General features: G+C 42.0%; 1 long non-coding RNA gene across 1 annotated transcript in view; it reads right to left on the bottom strand.

Annotated features, from left to right (window-relative positions):
- Positions 1–12,990, bottom strand: part of LOC132405192 (uncharacterized) — a 501,791-nt gene extending 488,801 nt beyond the window's left edge. Inside the window, exon 1 of the long non-coding RNA XR_009515786.1 lies at positions 12,621–12,990. This is a non-coding gene — a long non-coding RNA (uncharacterized LOC132405192). The remainder of the gene's footprint in view (positions 1–12,620) is intronic.
- Positions 12,991–13,236: the final 246 nt, after the last annotated feature.

The following is a 13,236-nucleotide window of genomic DNA, read 5'->3' as shown; positions in this document are numbered from 1 at the left end:
CAATGATTTAAATAATGGAATTGATGGCTTTGCGGCAAAGTTTGTGGATGATATAAAGATAAGTGGAGGGCTCGGTAGTGCTAAAGAAGCAAGGTGTTTGCAGCAGGACTTAGACAAATTGGAAGAACAAGCAAAAAAGTGGCAGATGGAATACATTCATTGGGAGTGTACAATAATGCATTTTGGTAAATGGAATATGTGTTCAGATTATCATCTAAACAGGGAAAAAATTCAAATACCAGAGGGGCACAGGGAATTAGGAGTCCTTGTGCAAAACTTCCAGAAGGTTGATTTACAGATTGAGTCTGTGGTAAAGAAGGCAAATGCAATGTTAGCATTTATTTCAAGGGGAATCTATATACTACTAAAACTCTCATGCTGTTTGTCTGTTTGTGACCTCCAATTAGTGCAAATGTTGCATTACAGCGGCATTATTTTTGGCTAAATCAACTTAAAATGAACTAACTTACAGAATGCAGGCAAAGTTTAGGATTTTATATTCCTATAAAATTATTCACTCGGCAAAATCAACAGCCCCGCTTTCACCTGAGAGCCGATGTCGGCCATGATGGAAACCACGATGCGACACCACGATACATGCACACAGCCAGCCTCAGAGGCCACTCACGATGCTCACAGCAGCAGCACCAACCGGAGAAAAAGGGCAGGGCAGCTCTATTTCGAGCGGTCACATACTGCTGATCACCATCAGCATGTGCAGGATTGGGACAGATCAAACTGCGACCCATCAATAAGAGATAATTAAATCTTATTGTAATGACGTACTTAGAGACACCCATCAAACCCTTTGCTGCAGTTAAAGGACAGTGGTGACTATATCACATCCATTTAGGAGAGCGCCAACCACATCATCAAGAATAATCAGCATCCTCGAGGCTTAGGTGTTACTACTTCATATCTTCTACCTAGCATTAGGGCAAAAAAATAAGGTCAGCCTAATTATGCCACGTGGAAAAAGAAGGTGGACATTATGGTCAAAAGATGATGCCAAGAGGCAAAGAGAGGGTGAGAACAAGAATCAGATGAGGCCAGGGCTGCACAACTCCAGGATCAAAGAGTCAGGACAAATAAGATGAGAGAAGAAGAGACAGAGGAGGAGAGGCATGCACGTCTCCAAAATGACAACAACAGGCACAGAAGGAGGAGAGAGGAAGAGACAAAGAAGCTGAGAAATACACGTCTCCAGGATAAAGAATAAACAGAATAAAGGATAAACAGCAGAAGAGATTAAGAAATGGCAGATGAAAGGACTGCATGTCTCCAGAATGACGAGAGGCACAAGGATGGCAGATCAACTAGAAATTATGCCATCAAAAGTGTCCTTCATTAAACGAGGAGGAGCTATATTTGCCTTGCTACGCATCATTCTTCTTTAATAAACTGAGGTTTTCTTCTTCAACTTCCAAAGTAAAACTATACCAACAGCATTCAGGAAAATTTAATGTTCATTCTGGTCACCTCAAACTGCACTACCCTTCTCTCAAAGGGTGCCCCAACAGGTCACCACGTTGTCTAGTAGAATATAAAAGCAAGGAGATAATGCTGAGACTTTATAAGACACTAGTCAGGCCACACTTGGAGTATTGTCAACAGTTTTGGGCCCCATATCTCAAAGAGACTGTGTTGTCATTTGAGAGAATCCTCAAATCTAGAGGTTCAAAAGGATGTTTCCGGGAATGAAGAGATTAACAAATGTGGAGCATTTGGCAGCTTTAGGCCTGTACTCACTGGAATTTAGAAGAATACGGGGGGGGGGGGGGGGGCGGGATCTCATTGAAATCTATTGAATGTTGAAAGGACTGGATGGGGTGGATGTGAAGAGGATGTTTCCTGTGGTGGGAGTGTCCACAACTAGAGGGCACAACCTCAAAATTGACGGAGCAGCCTATTAGAACAGAGGTAAGGAAGAATCTTTTTAGCCAAAGAGTAATGAATCTGTGGAATGCTCTACCGCAGACGGCGGTGGAGGTCAAGTCCATAGGTATGTTTAAAGAGCAGTTTGATAGTTTCCTGATTGGTCAGGGCATCAAAGAATATGGCCAAAAGGCAGGTGTACGGGTTTGACTGGGATTCAGGATCAACCATGCTGGAATAGCGGAGTACACTCCATGGGCTGAATGGATAGTGTGGAGTCTTTATAAGACACTAGTCATCAGTTTGAAGAACAGGAATGAGAGGATCAACCTACCATCATTTTGCCCCAAGCCAAGGTGGTAACACCAATTCATTGGGGAATCAACTCTGTTGTTCATATGGCACATGCACAAATAGAGTTTCCTACGAATGGTCTTCTGGGTTGGCTGCTCATCCCAAATTCCATCCAGTCCAAGTACAGCAGTGGGGACATTCACTGAAAAATACTGCTCACCCAGGGATTACCAGGGCTCTCAAGTGCATCAAGAGAAGGCATTGGTGACCTAGAATGACAAAGGAGGTTTGGCAGTATGTGCAGGCATGCGAGGTGTGCGCCTGGAACAAAAGAAGCCCCGAACCTAACCTCAAGGTCTCCTCCAGCCCTTACTTGTCCCAGAAAAACCATGGGCTCATGTCTCCATGGACCTTGTCACGGGTCTTCCGCTATCAAAGCGGAAGACCATCGTCATGGTAATTGCCAATTAGTTTTCAAAAAGCATGCAAGTTTATCGCCTTAGAGAAGCGACCATCTGCGGTGAGATGTGCGAAGAACAGGATGTTGTCCTGGACCAAGTCTTCAGGGTCCATGGGTTCCTGGTGGACATTGTCTTGGATCATGGTCAACAAATGGGCTGAGAAGTGGCAGATGGAGTTCAACCCAGATAAGTGTGTCGTGGTTCATTTTGGTAGGTCAAAAATGATGGCAGAATATAGTATTAATGGCAAGACTCTTGGCAGTGTGGAGGATCAAACAGATCTTGGGGTCCGAGTCCATAGGACACTCAAAACAGTTGCGCAGGTTGACTCTGATGTTAAGAAGGTGTACGGTGTATTGGCCTTCATCAATCGTGGAATTGAATTTAGGAGCCGAGAGGTAATGTTGCAGCTATATAGGACCCTGGTCAGACCCACTTGGCATACTGTGCTCAGTTCTGGTCAACTTACTACAGGAAGGATGTGGAAGCCATAGAAAGGGTGCAGAGGAGATTTACAAGGATGTTGCCTGGATTGGGGAGCATGCCTTATGAGAATAGATTGAGTGAACTTGGCCTTTTCTCCTTGGAGTGAAGGAGGATGAGAGGTGACCTGATAGAGGTGTACAAGATGATGAGAGGCATTGATTGTGTGGATAGTCAGAGGTTTTTTCCTAGGGCTGAAATGGTTGCCACAAGAGAACACAGGTTTAAGGTTCTGGGGAGTAGGTACAGAGGAGACGTCAGGGGTAAGTTTTTTACTCAGAGTTTGGTGAGTGTGTGGAATGGGCTGCCAGCAACGGTGGTGGAGGAAGATACGATAGAGTCTTTTAAGAGGCTTTTAGGTAGGTACATGGAGCTTAGTAAAATAGACGGGTATAGGCAAGCCAGTAATTTCTAAGGTAGGGACGTGTTCGGCACAACTTTGTGGGCTGAAGGGTCTGTATTGTGCTGTAGGTTTTCTATGTTTCTGTTTCTAACTCTCATCACATTACTGGAGGGTGTTCGGTACACTGATTGGGAAAACAACGTCCTTCCTCTCAGCTTCACCCCCAGTCCAACAACCAGATGGGGAGAACCAACCAAGATTTAGAACACACCCTAAGATGCCAGGCCTCAGAAAGACCTGATGAGTGGTGCAACCATTTGATGTAGATAGAGGTCACCCACAACACGTTACAGCATTTGGCGTACAGGGTATCATTGTTCAAGTGCCAGTTTTGTTATCCTCCACCGCGCTTTCCAAAACAGGAATCCAAGGCTGGGGACCTTCCGGCCGAAAATCTCATAATAAGAACATAAGAAATAGGAACAGGAGTAGGCCATCTGGCCTGTCAAGCCTGCTCCACCATTCAATAAGATTATGGCTGATCTGGCCATGGACTCATCTCCACCTCCCTGCCTTTTCCCAATGACCCTTAATTTCCATACTACGCAAAAATCTATCCAACCTTGTCTTGAATATATTTATTGAGGTAGCCTCCACTGCTTCATCGGGCAAAGAATTCCACAGATCATCCAACACCACATGCAAAAATGGATTTGGGCAAGAGAGATTTCCCTGGCCTCCACCCAGAAGGCGAAAACACATGACGAACCGAAGGGGAAGACAGGAACATGCTTTGAAGCCTGGGCAACAGGTCTGGCTGTCCACTCATGATTTGCCTCCCTGGGTGGAGTCTAAAAAGTTGGCACCCAAGTTCATTGGACCCTTCAAGGTCCTGAGGAAATTAAATCTGGTGCTTACATCTTGCTGCTCACTAAGACCCTACAAATTAATTCCACCTTCCACATCTCTAAATTAAAACCAGTCTGCACCAGACACTTAGCCCCATCACCATCAGCCCCACTACCACCTGGGTTCATCAATAGAGAACAAGTCTTCACAGTGAGAAGAATCTTGGACTCGCATAGTGTTCGGGGTGTGCGTCAATACCTCGTGGACTGGGAAGGATTAGGACCCAAGGAGTGGTGCTGGGTGCCTGAAAGAGACATCTTCGATCTGGCTCTCATCCATGTCTACCATCACCATCTCTCTGACCAGCTAGGTCCATCAGGAGTCGGCTGTGGATGGGCGGAGCAGTGTCCTGTTACAAGGTGCTCTTACCCATGCCAGCTTCCAGTTTTTAGATGCTCCAGTGTAACCCCTTTAAGGGTTCAGGACGGTCCCAATAATTGGCAGATATGTTTTGGGGGCCAAGAATTGAGTATCTAAGGAGCAGCTAAACTGAGGGTCAGTGCTCATTCGTAAGCCAAAGTAGAGATATCGTTTGGCGTTCCATTTTTGCTCAGTTTTCATTCCAGCTTGATACTGTGTCTCGGTTCCAGACTCTGGTACTCTAGCACCTTGGTCCAAACCATCCTCGTCAAGCTCCTTGTCAAACCCACAAACTGCTGGAGGAACTCAGAAAGCCAGGCAGCATCTACGGAAAAGAATAATAGTTGACGCTTCGGGCCGACACCCTTCTTCAGGACTGAGGAAGGGTCTTGGCCCGAAAAGTTGTCTGTTTACTCCTTTCCATAGATGCTGTCCGGCCTGCTGAGTTCCTCCAGCATTTTGTGCATGTTACTTGGATTTCCAGAATCTGCAGGTTTTCTCAGATTTATTATCAATGAAATGTGCTCATTTGTGGCAATGGTACTATTCAAAAACATAAAATACAATAAATTACAAAATGAATAAATAGTGTACAGAAAAGAAATAATGACATAGTGTTCATGGATCATTCAGAAATCTGATGATAGAGAGGAAGAAGCTGTCCTTAATCACTGAGCATGCGTCTTCTGGCTCCTGTACCTTCTTCCTGATGGGAATAATGAGAGGAAGCTCTGCCCCAAATGGCGAGGATCCTTTATGGTGGACGTCATATTCCTCTAGGCTTTTCAGAGGCTACTCACATGCCTTAGTTTCCTTTCTCAAATTCATTACCTCATTTCTCGAACTGAATTTAATTTTCCAATCTCGTGACTGCCAAACTAATCCAGACTAATCTGATTTTAACCCCACTTGGGTTGTAAACCAGATATCCCACCTTGAACTTTAGATCATCAAAGTCTATCTATGCTATGACGAGCAATAATTTCACACAGCAACTATTTGGTTAGGACACAACTGGGTTAAGAGCAGACCAGATCCTCTCCTGAAAAGCAGATAATCCTACATGCTTCACAGGGTGGGGTATTTTTTTTCAAATTTCTGGAAATTAAATCAACATGCAAGCTCATGAAGTAGTTTTGCAGGTTGCAGGTTCGTTCAGCTTCAGGTAGACAGTATTAATTTTTCCTGTTAAACAAATTATTGTCAAAGAGGAATCTATTAACTAATTGAAAAGCTCTGCAAGCCTGGCATTCTTGCTTCCCTTTTCATCCCATTTTACACATTGGACCTAAGCTGTTGGGTGAAGAGGCAGAGATACATCTCTACCAAAGAAGAAGTCAGGCGCTCTTTCCCTCTGCTGCCTTCAGGTCATCCTTGGGCAAAGTGTAGCCCCTCCCCCCTCACTGTGTCATGTGAAGCCATGGGAGCAGGTGGTGCGCATCCCAAGTCCTGATTATGCGACCACTGACACCAGGCAAACAATCTCTGAAGAATATTGAATACGACTGCCCAGAAGAAGGCCAAACCACTTCTGTAGAAAACTTTACCAAAAATAATCATGGTACCGATGCAAGACAATGATCGCCCATGTCACACAACATGACACATGATGATGATGACCTAAGCAGTGATAAATTGATTGGGAAACGTTAGAAGTAAGTGTTAGTCTAAAGTCTTGGACAATGCTCCCAGTACTATGCATTTAATTAGAATTGAATGATTTCATGTCTTGTTAGGAGACTATACAGTCGTAGCTAGTTCTGGAATAAAAATTAAGCTGGTTATACCAAAATTAACTTTAGATCCCAAAGCAGACTTGGTGTCCCCTTTAGCAGGCATTGACACTGGCATTTATCTGAAGTTTCAATGATTTGGAAAGAGATGTCATTTAAAAAAAAAATGAAAATGCACATCTCTAGGCAGTTAAAGTTTTGAGACTGAAATGTACTTATCACAAGAGCATATGAGAGAGCAATAAAACAGAAGCAGGAGTTGGAAGCAGTGAAGCTGCAGGCTTCTCTTTGTACTTACTCTGTCAGTCAATACCATCACTGATGTTCCAATAAAATTTTGCTGCACCTTGGCAACATCTTGGACATGATGTTAGCCTTGAATATACTGTACTAAACAATTGAGTACTCGCTACCTCCTGTATAAATAACCAGATCTGAAATTGTTTCCTGATTTTGATCAATTACTTGTGTACCAGTGATAACCGCTGTACGCTGTGGAATCTGGGAGTGGTTTGTGACTTATTATGCACTATGAGTGGATAATTACCCAAAAACATGTCCATACAGCAGAAATAATGCATTGGAAAGGACCCAAGGTGTTGAACGTTATTTGGCGGAATTGCGTGCACATTGGCACAAGGAAAGAAATTGCTTCCACCTCAGAAAACAGAAGCCCTTCTCGCTGAACCAAATCTATGTTGCATCTGATTTCTTCCCATCTTAAGTACAAACGTGTACAAATGTAGGACACTAATCATTCTCATCTCAGTATATTTAGTCCCATTGATGTCAAGGGAACCAAATTTCAGGATGACAACAAGCCTCAATATGTGTACACAACTTTAGAACATGTAACCAAAGAAGTTACCTCACATCATTTTTTAAATTATAGTGTTATGAAAAGGTAAATGACCTCTCATATAACTTATAGAAAATAACATGGTCTAAACCACAACACTATCTGAATCAAAATGAAAAAAAGCTAACAAAGAAGATTCAGAATGTTTCTAAAACCATAAGATATAGGAGCAGAAGTAAGCCATTCAGCTCATTGAGTCAGCTCATCAGTCATGGTCTGATCCAATTCTTCCAGTCATCCTCACTTGCCTGCCTTCTCTCCGAACCCTTTGATGCCCTGGCTAATCAAGAACCTATCTATCTCTGTCTTAAATGCACCCAACAACTTGGTCTCCAACAAATTCCACAGATTTACCACCCTCTGACTAAAGTAAGTTCTCCTCATCTCTGTTCTAAACGGACATCCTTCAATCCTGGATCCCTCCGGGCTTCTTGCTTTGTGGCTTCCTCTGAGCAAGTAAACCTCAGGGCTGTATGATAATAAATGTACTTGAACCTTGAGTCTGATTAAGAACATGATTCTGTTGCAATTCATAATTTTTTTCCTTTTCTTTGTTGGTGTCTGCAGCCTTATTCCATGAGGCTTGTTTAATTTGTTACAGTGAAACTGATTCAGACTGATTACGAACTGTTTGCAATTAATAATAAGAGTCAATACATCTGATAGGTTCATAAGATAAATTGTGTCTGCTGATAGCTGATTCTACAGGGTTCAGTCTCTTGCAGCAACCAATTGGAGATGAGAACAAATCCAAGATCCACCTCACTCACATCTTTGGTTTACCAGACCATCAACTCCAGGCAGTGGATGGCCTCCACTTTAACAGCCGCACTAACTTTAAACATTCACTGGACCAGCACCGAGGTTTGCCAGGCTTCAACACTGCAGCATGAACACCGTCCTTTAGGTTCTTAAGTCGTAAAGTTTGAATATAAAAATTAAGATTCTGGCCAAACTTATTTTTTTTTACCAAGCAATTCATCTAATAACCATATTTTTCTTTTTTTTATTAACTATATAAAATCATCTTAAAGATTGTTCAGAAACATTAATAAGATGCACCATAAAATATATGTCTGATATTATACCAGATATATAGTTGATATAATATCAAATCATAAATCCCTCTTATAGGAAATAATGTAAATTGGGAAAATCCAGCTAAACATCAGCTGAAATAAGTAACTGCCATCCTTGAAAGTTTATAATTAATCAGAACTGCAAAGGAGAATCTAAATGCAAATAATCTTCCTTATGGAACTGAACAAAAAGGGTAATGTGATTATGTTATAGAATTATTTCGAAGACAGGAATTAGTAATTCCTTTCTCACCTCAAATTCCACCAAAGCAGTTTGAGAAATTTGTTTAGTATTACAAGGTATCTAAAACACAGCTAGAACATTTGATCCAACGTGCTTCCTCCATCTTTTAGTACCTATCAATCATGTGTTTACCAGCTTCCCTTTGAACTCTCTATGTTACTTGCTTCAATGAAATCTTACCGTGAAATCTGCACAGTCTGAATACTCTGTGGGTCAAGAAAGCTCCCCTGAGCTTCATAAACTCAAGTGATACTGCAGATGGAGGAATTCTTAAGAAAGTTGGAAATCTTGAGATGATGGAAATTCCGATGAAAGTTCCCAGCCGGAAACGTCGACTACTTATTACATCCCATAGATGGTGAGTTCCTCCAGTGTTTGGCGTGCATTCCCTGAACTTCACTGTGAGTTCATTTGTGAATATTTTACATTCATGTTTCCTAGATCTGATCTAGCCTTTCAAATGCAAACACCTTCACTGACAAGAAGAAGTGAAAGTGCCTACGCTATCTGACACTTCCAAAATTAAAACATAGCTCAAAAGGAAATGCGGAAATGAAAACCTATCATCACAAAAAGAGATCATGAAATCCTAATGGCAGTGAACCCTACTGTTCCGACCAGTCTATATTTGACCACACCTGCCTTGTAATATAGCTAAGCTCTGTATCAAAAGATGTGAAGGTAACAATTCACAAAGACCCTCTCAGGGAAGTAAGGGTAAACAATATACATCTTCCAGTGTGTACTTCTATATTTTGTACCATTGACCTGCTTCCCAGCTCTTTACTAAAATATCCAACAACAGCCTGTCAGGGTAAAAGCTTATCCCCATTGTCCTGATATGTTCCAGTTCAGGACAAGTGTCTACAGCAGAACTGTCAACCCCCTGTTTTATTTTCACTTCTGACTTAAGGTGCTGTGTAGTTCCAAAATGGTATTTTTTATAGATTTTGGATTTCTAACTGTAGTGATTTATTCCAGGTCCATCAAGCACAATGGAAAGCATAGGTGCCTATATAATCAAAGTATCAATTTAATAAACCACTAACCTATACATTTCAAATAGCAAACTGAAACTGTTCTAAACAGAGCATGATCAAAGATTTATGCTTTTTAGTAACTGGATGTTATTCTCTATATTGATAATCTGCAGTCCCCTGTTGTGGCAAATTTCATTTCCTCTAATATCAATCCATATATTAATAGCAAACTGTCAAAATCCATTTTTATTCCCTGTCAATATTAAATTAATCTACAAAAATACCACCCTCTTGGAAAATTATATCACAGTTCTCTACAAAACTCAATGGCAATCGTAAATCAGTCACTTAAGGCATGTCCAACAGAGATGTAATGTGTTGAAAGGTCTACTGTTTTTACATACTTTTAAAAGCAAATTTCTTAAGAATTTTGTTTTCATATGATGTGAAAAATATTTCTCAAAGCCAGAGCACGTTGCAATGCAAAGGCAGGATATGGAGGGTGATCTTTGTATCCCAGCACACAGGAAGGTTCAGGAGGGAAAGGTAATTCTGATGAGAGTACTAAACTTTCACAAATGCTTGCGCTCAGGTTAAGAATTAAACCAGGATCTTGAGTTTCCTTTGTGGTGGATGAGGAAGAATCTATGGTAATGTTCTAAGAACAAGTTTGATGAAGTTGCAGAGCCAGATATCCATCATTTTATACCACTAAAAACAAGTGATCATTTACCTTTGCTCTCCATGGGACCTTGCTGTGTACATATTTGCTGCAGTCTTCATGCTTTACAAAAAGTGATTATGTTTAAAAAGATGCAGGTAAGCAATTCTGCAGATGCTGGAAACCCAGGTAACTCACTCAAAATGCTGAAGAAACTCAGCAGGTCAGGCAACATCATGCAAAGAGTCAACAGTCGACATTTCAGGCTGAGCCCTTCATCAGTGAAAAAGCACTTTATTGACCGGGAGACAATTTGCGGTGACAAATGTAGGTGCAATTTCTTTATCAAATTGAAAACAAAAGGGAGCTAGCATACAGGTTCACAGTTTAAGATGACATGTTTGAGAACAACCCATTTTGATTGGATACACACACTTCAGGAGTATCTAGAAATCACAACTTCCTACTGCGGAAGTAGGAGTTCTATCAATTGACACATATTACTTTGGTTTAGAGTTCATTAATTTGAGTCACACCCATCAATCTTGATGTTTGTCATGATGTCAGGTTGGATTGGAGTGGTCTGGCCATGTTTTTACTCCCTGAAATGAAAATGACTTGTCTGGGAATCACTACAGTCAGAAAGGAAGTTATTGATAAGCAATAAGGCTACATGGCTAACGCTTGTTTGAATAGTCATCGCATAAATCATTCAAAATGTTCACCATGAGAACTATCAGTTCCCAGCTTGGATGTTTGAATGGATGACAATCGGCCCCAAATGACCTCCCTTCATCTCTCAGCTGTAAGCCCCAGGCCAACGGTACACGTAAAGGGAAAATGAAGAGGGTGTAAATTCAGAAGTTGTCAGCACAGATTCAGTAACATGGCAGCAGAAACAACCTCGACCTGTCGATCTGAAACAATTCCAGTAGCAGTGTAAAATGTGTAGATACATATTTCTTTGAAATCCTACTTAAACAAGTATTCTCTGTTGGAATCAGAATGCCATTCCAGGGATTTATCTTCACCATCCAGTCTTTTTGAGGAAACGAAATCGTAATGAATTAATGTACAAATGCTTCTGAGAAGAGTCAATACTTTTTTCACTCTAATTGTGTTGTACATCTAGAGAATTGCAATTAACTGATCATTGGACAGGACTTATCAAAGCATATGGGCAAAGTTGTTACGGCAAAAATGTAATAGGTTTTCAGAGTTTAGAATAGCACTTCTTCAGAAAAAGCTGCCCGGTCTATCTGAAATGCTGGATGAATGAAAGCTGGCCTCCACAGCATCAAAGCAGCTTGCTCCAGTCAAGTGCTGTCATGAGCAATATGCAACTTCCCTATTTTATATCGTGCATGTGTAAAACTCAACTCCGAGCAACACAGCGGCGGACGTGACTAAGCCGTTCACGTAGCTTCACTTGGTTTATGGTTTGTCCGATCTGAGCAATTGCTGCCCGTGACAAACGGACTCGGCCGGTGCAGCCGGTACAAGCGCCAGGATAACCTTTTATCCCAGGCACACGCAGTTGACACCGAGACAGACACTACTCCCCAGACTCAAGTGAATTGTTCGGCTTTTTTTCGCTCACTGTGCAACCTCGATATAGATCAATCGTGTTAAAAAAAACTCAGCAATACATCACGTATCACAGGATAACAACTGTACAAGTGAAACCTTGAACAGAATATCAGTCTGCAGGGGCTTTGGGGAAGATTTGCAATTCAACAACTCGGCAAATTAAGTGCTTCAAGGAACTAGCCTGCCACCGTGGGGCTTAAATGGAAACAAAATACTTTATGCAGGAGCTGCGAGGGTGACTTAATATAATGTCATCAAACAATTACATAAAAAAAACAACGACTAAACAGAAAGCTGTTGTGATCGAGCATCTGGACGCGTCAGTTCACTAACAGTACAGCGTGGCCTCAGTGAAGTGAGGTTCTGCCATGTGCAGTCGACGTTGATAGGAAAAGACTGCAACAAGGGTTGACAGCTCCCCATGCCAGCGACCATTCAGGAGCACAGTCTAAACTCATCATGATCAGTGTCTGTGGGGGTTATTAGTCACAGACCTAGTAATGACGAATAGGGCAATAAATAAATATGAAACAAAAATGATTTTAAAATCATTTTTCGACAACTTAAGTAAAGCTCTGCTCGTGGCGGGAATGTAAACTCGGCTTTGCTTCGCCCTGAAGTACAGTTGAACTTATCAGTAATAGCTGGGTTTGCAAACCATACCTGTGTCCATAGCAACTAGATTTGTACGATCAACAACTTAAAATAGTCAGACTCAAACTAGTGGAATTCCACAGCACAACACCTACCTCACAGCAACCTTCAGTTTCAGTTCTCAGTCTGCGACCGCGAGAGATTCTGGCGACTTGAGAAGCTTCAGACAGTGTGGCTGCACTTCTTCAAGGTTTGGCCAGGCTGAAGTGTGTGTTCAGACCAGAAACATTGTTATCTATTTTGTTAAAGGGGAGAATAGGCTTATCTTCCCTAAACCAAAAGCAGCTGCTGCCACACAGGGCTCTTGCTGTCAGTGCTGCTTTCGTCTGGCTGGTTTGAATCTCGTGGAATAAGAAATCGAGCCGCTCGCAAGCTCTTGCCTCTGATGTAGTGTTACTGCACAGGGATTCTGCAGGCATCGGGAGGACAGTGTGACAGACAGCTGGGCTGCGCCCTCCTGCCGAGGGACAGGATGTGATGTGAATGCAGACAAATGAGAGGCAGCCCTGAACAGCAGTATCACATCCCTCATTCAAATTGATACCAGCTTCGCTCTCAGTCCAATCAGTGGACACTGTCAAACGGGCGAGCCTTGGGAAATCGTTCACTTTCAGCGTGGTGGTGTTTTTTTTTGAAGTGTGTTCCAACATCCACCTGTTCCTCCTCTACCTTTCCTCCTGGGTTAAATAGATCTGAAACATTCCGTTCTGA

Source organism: Hypanus sabinus, chromosome 15 (genome assembly GCF_030144855.1).
Source record: "Hypanus sabinus isolate sHypSab1 chromosome 15, sHypSab1.hap1, whole genome shotgun sequence".
Lineage (NCBI taxonomy): Eukaryota > Metazoa > Chordata > Chondrichthyes > Myliobatiformes > Dasyatidae > Hypanus > Hypanus sabinus.
Note: the sequence above shows the minus strand (reverse complement) of the source record. Positions and strands in the feature narration are given on the sequence as shown.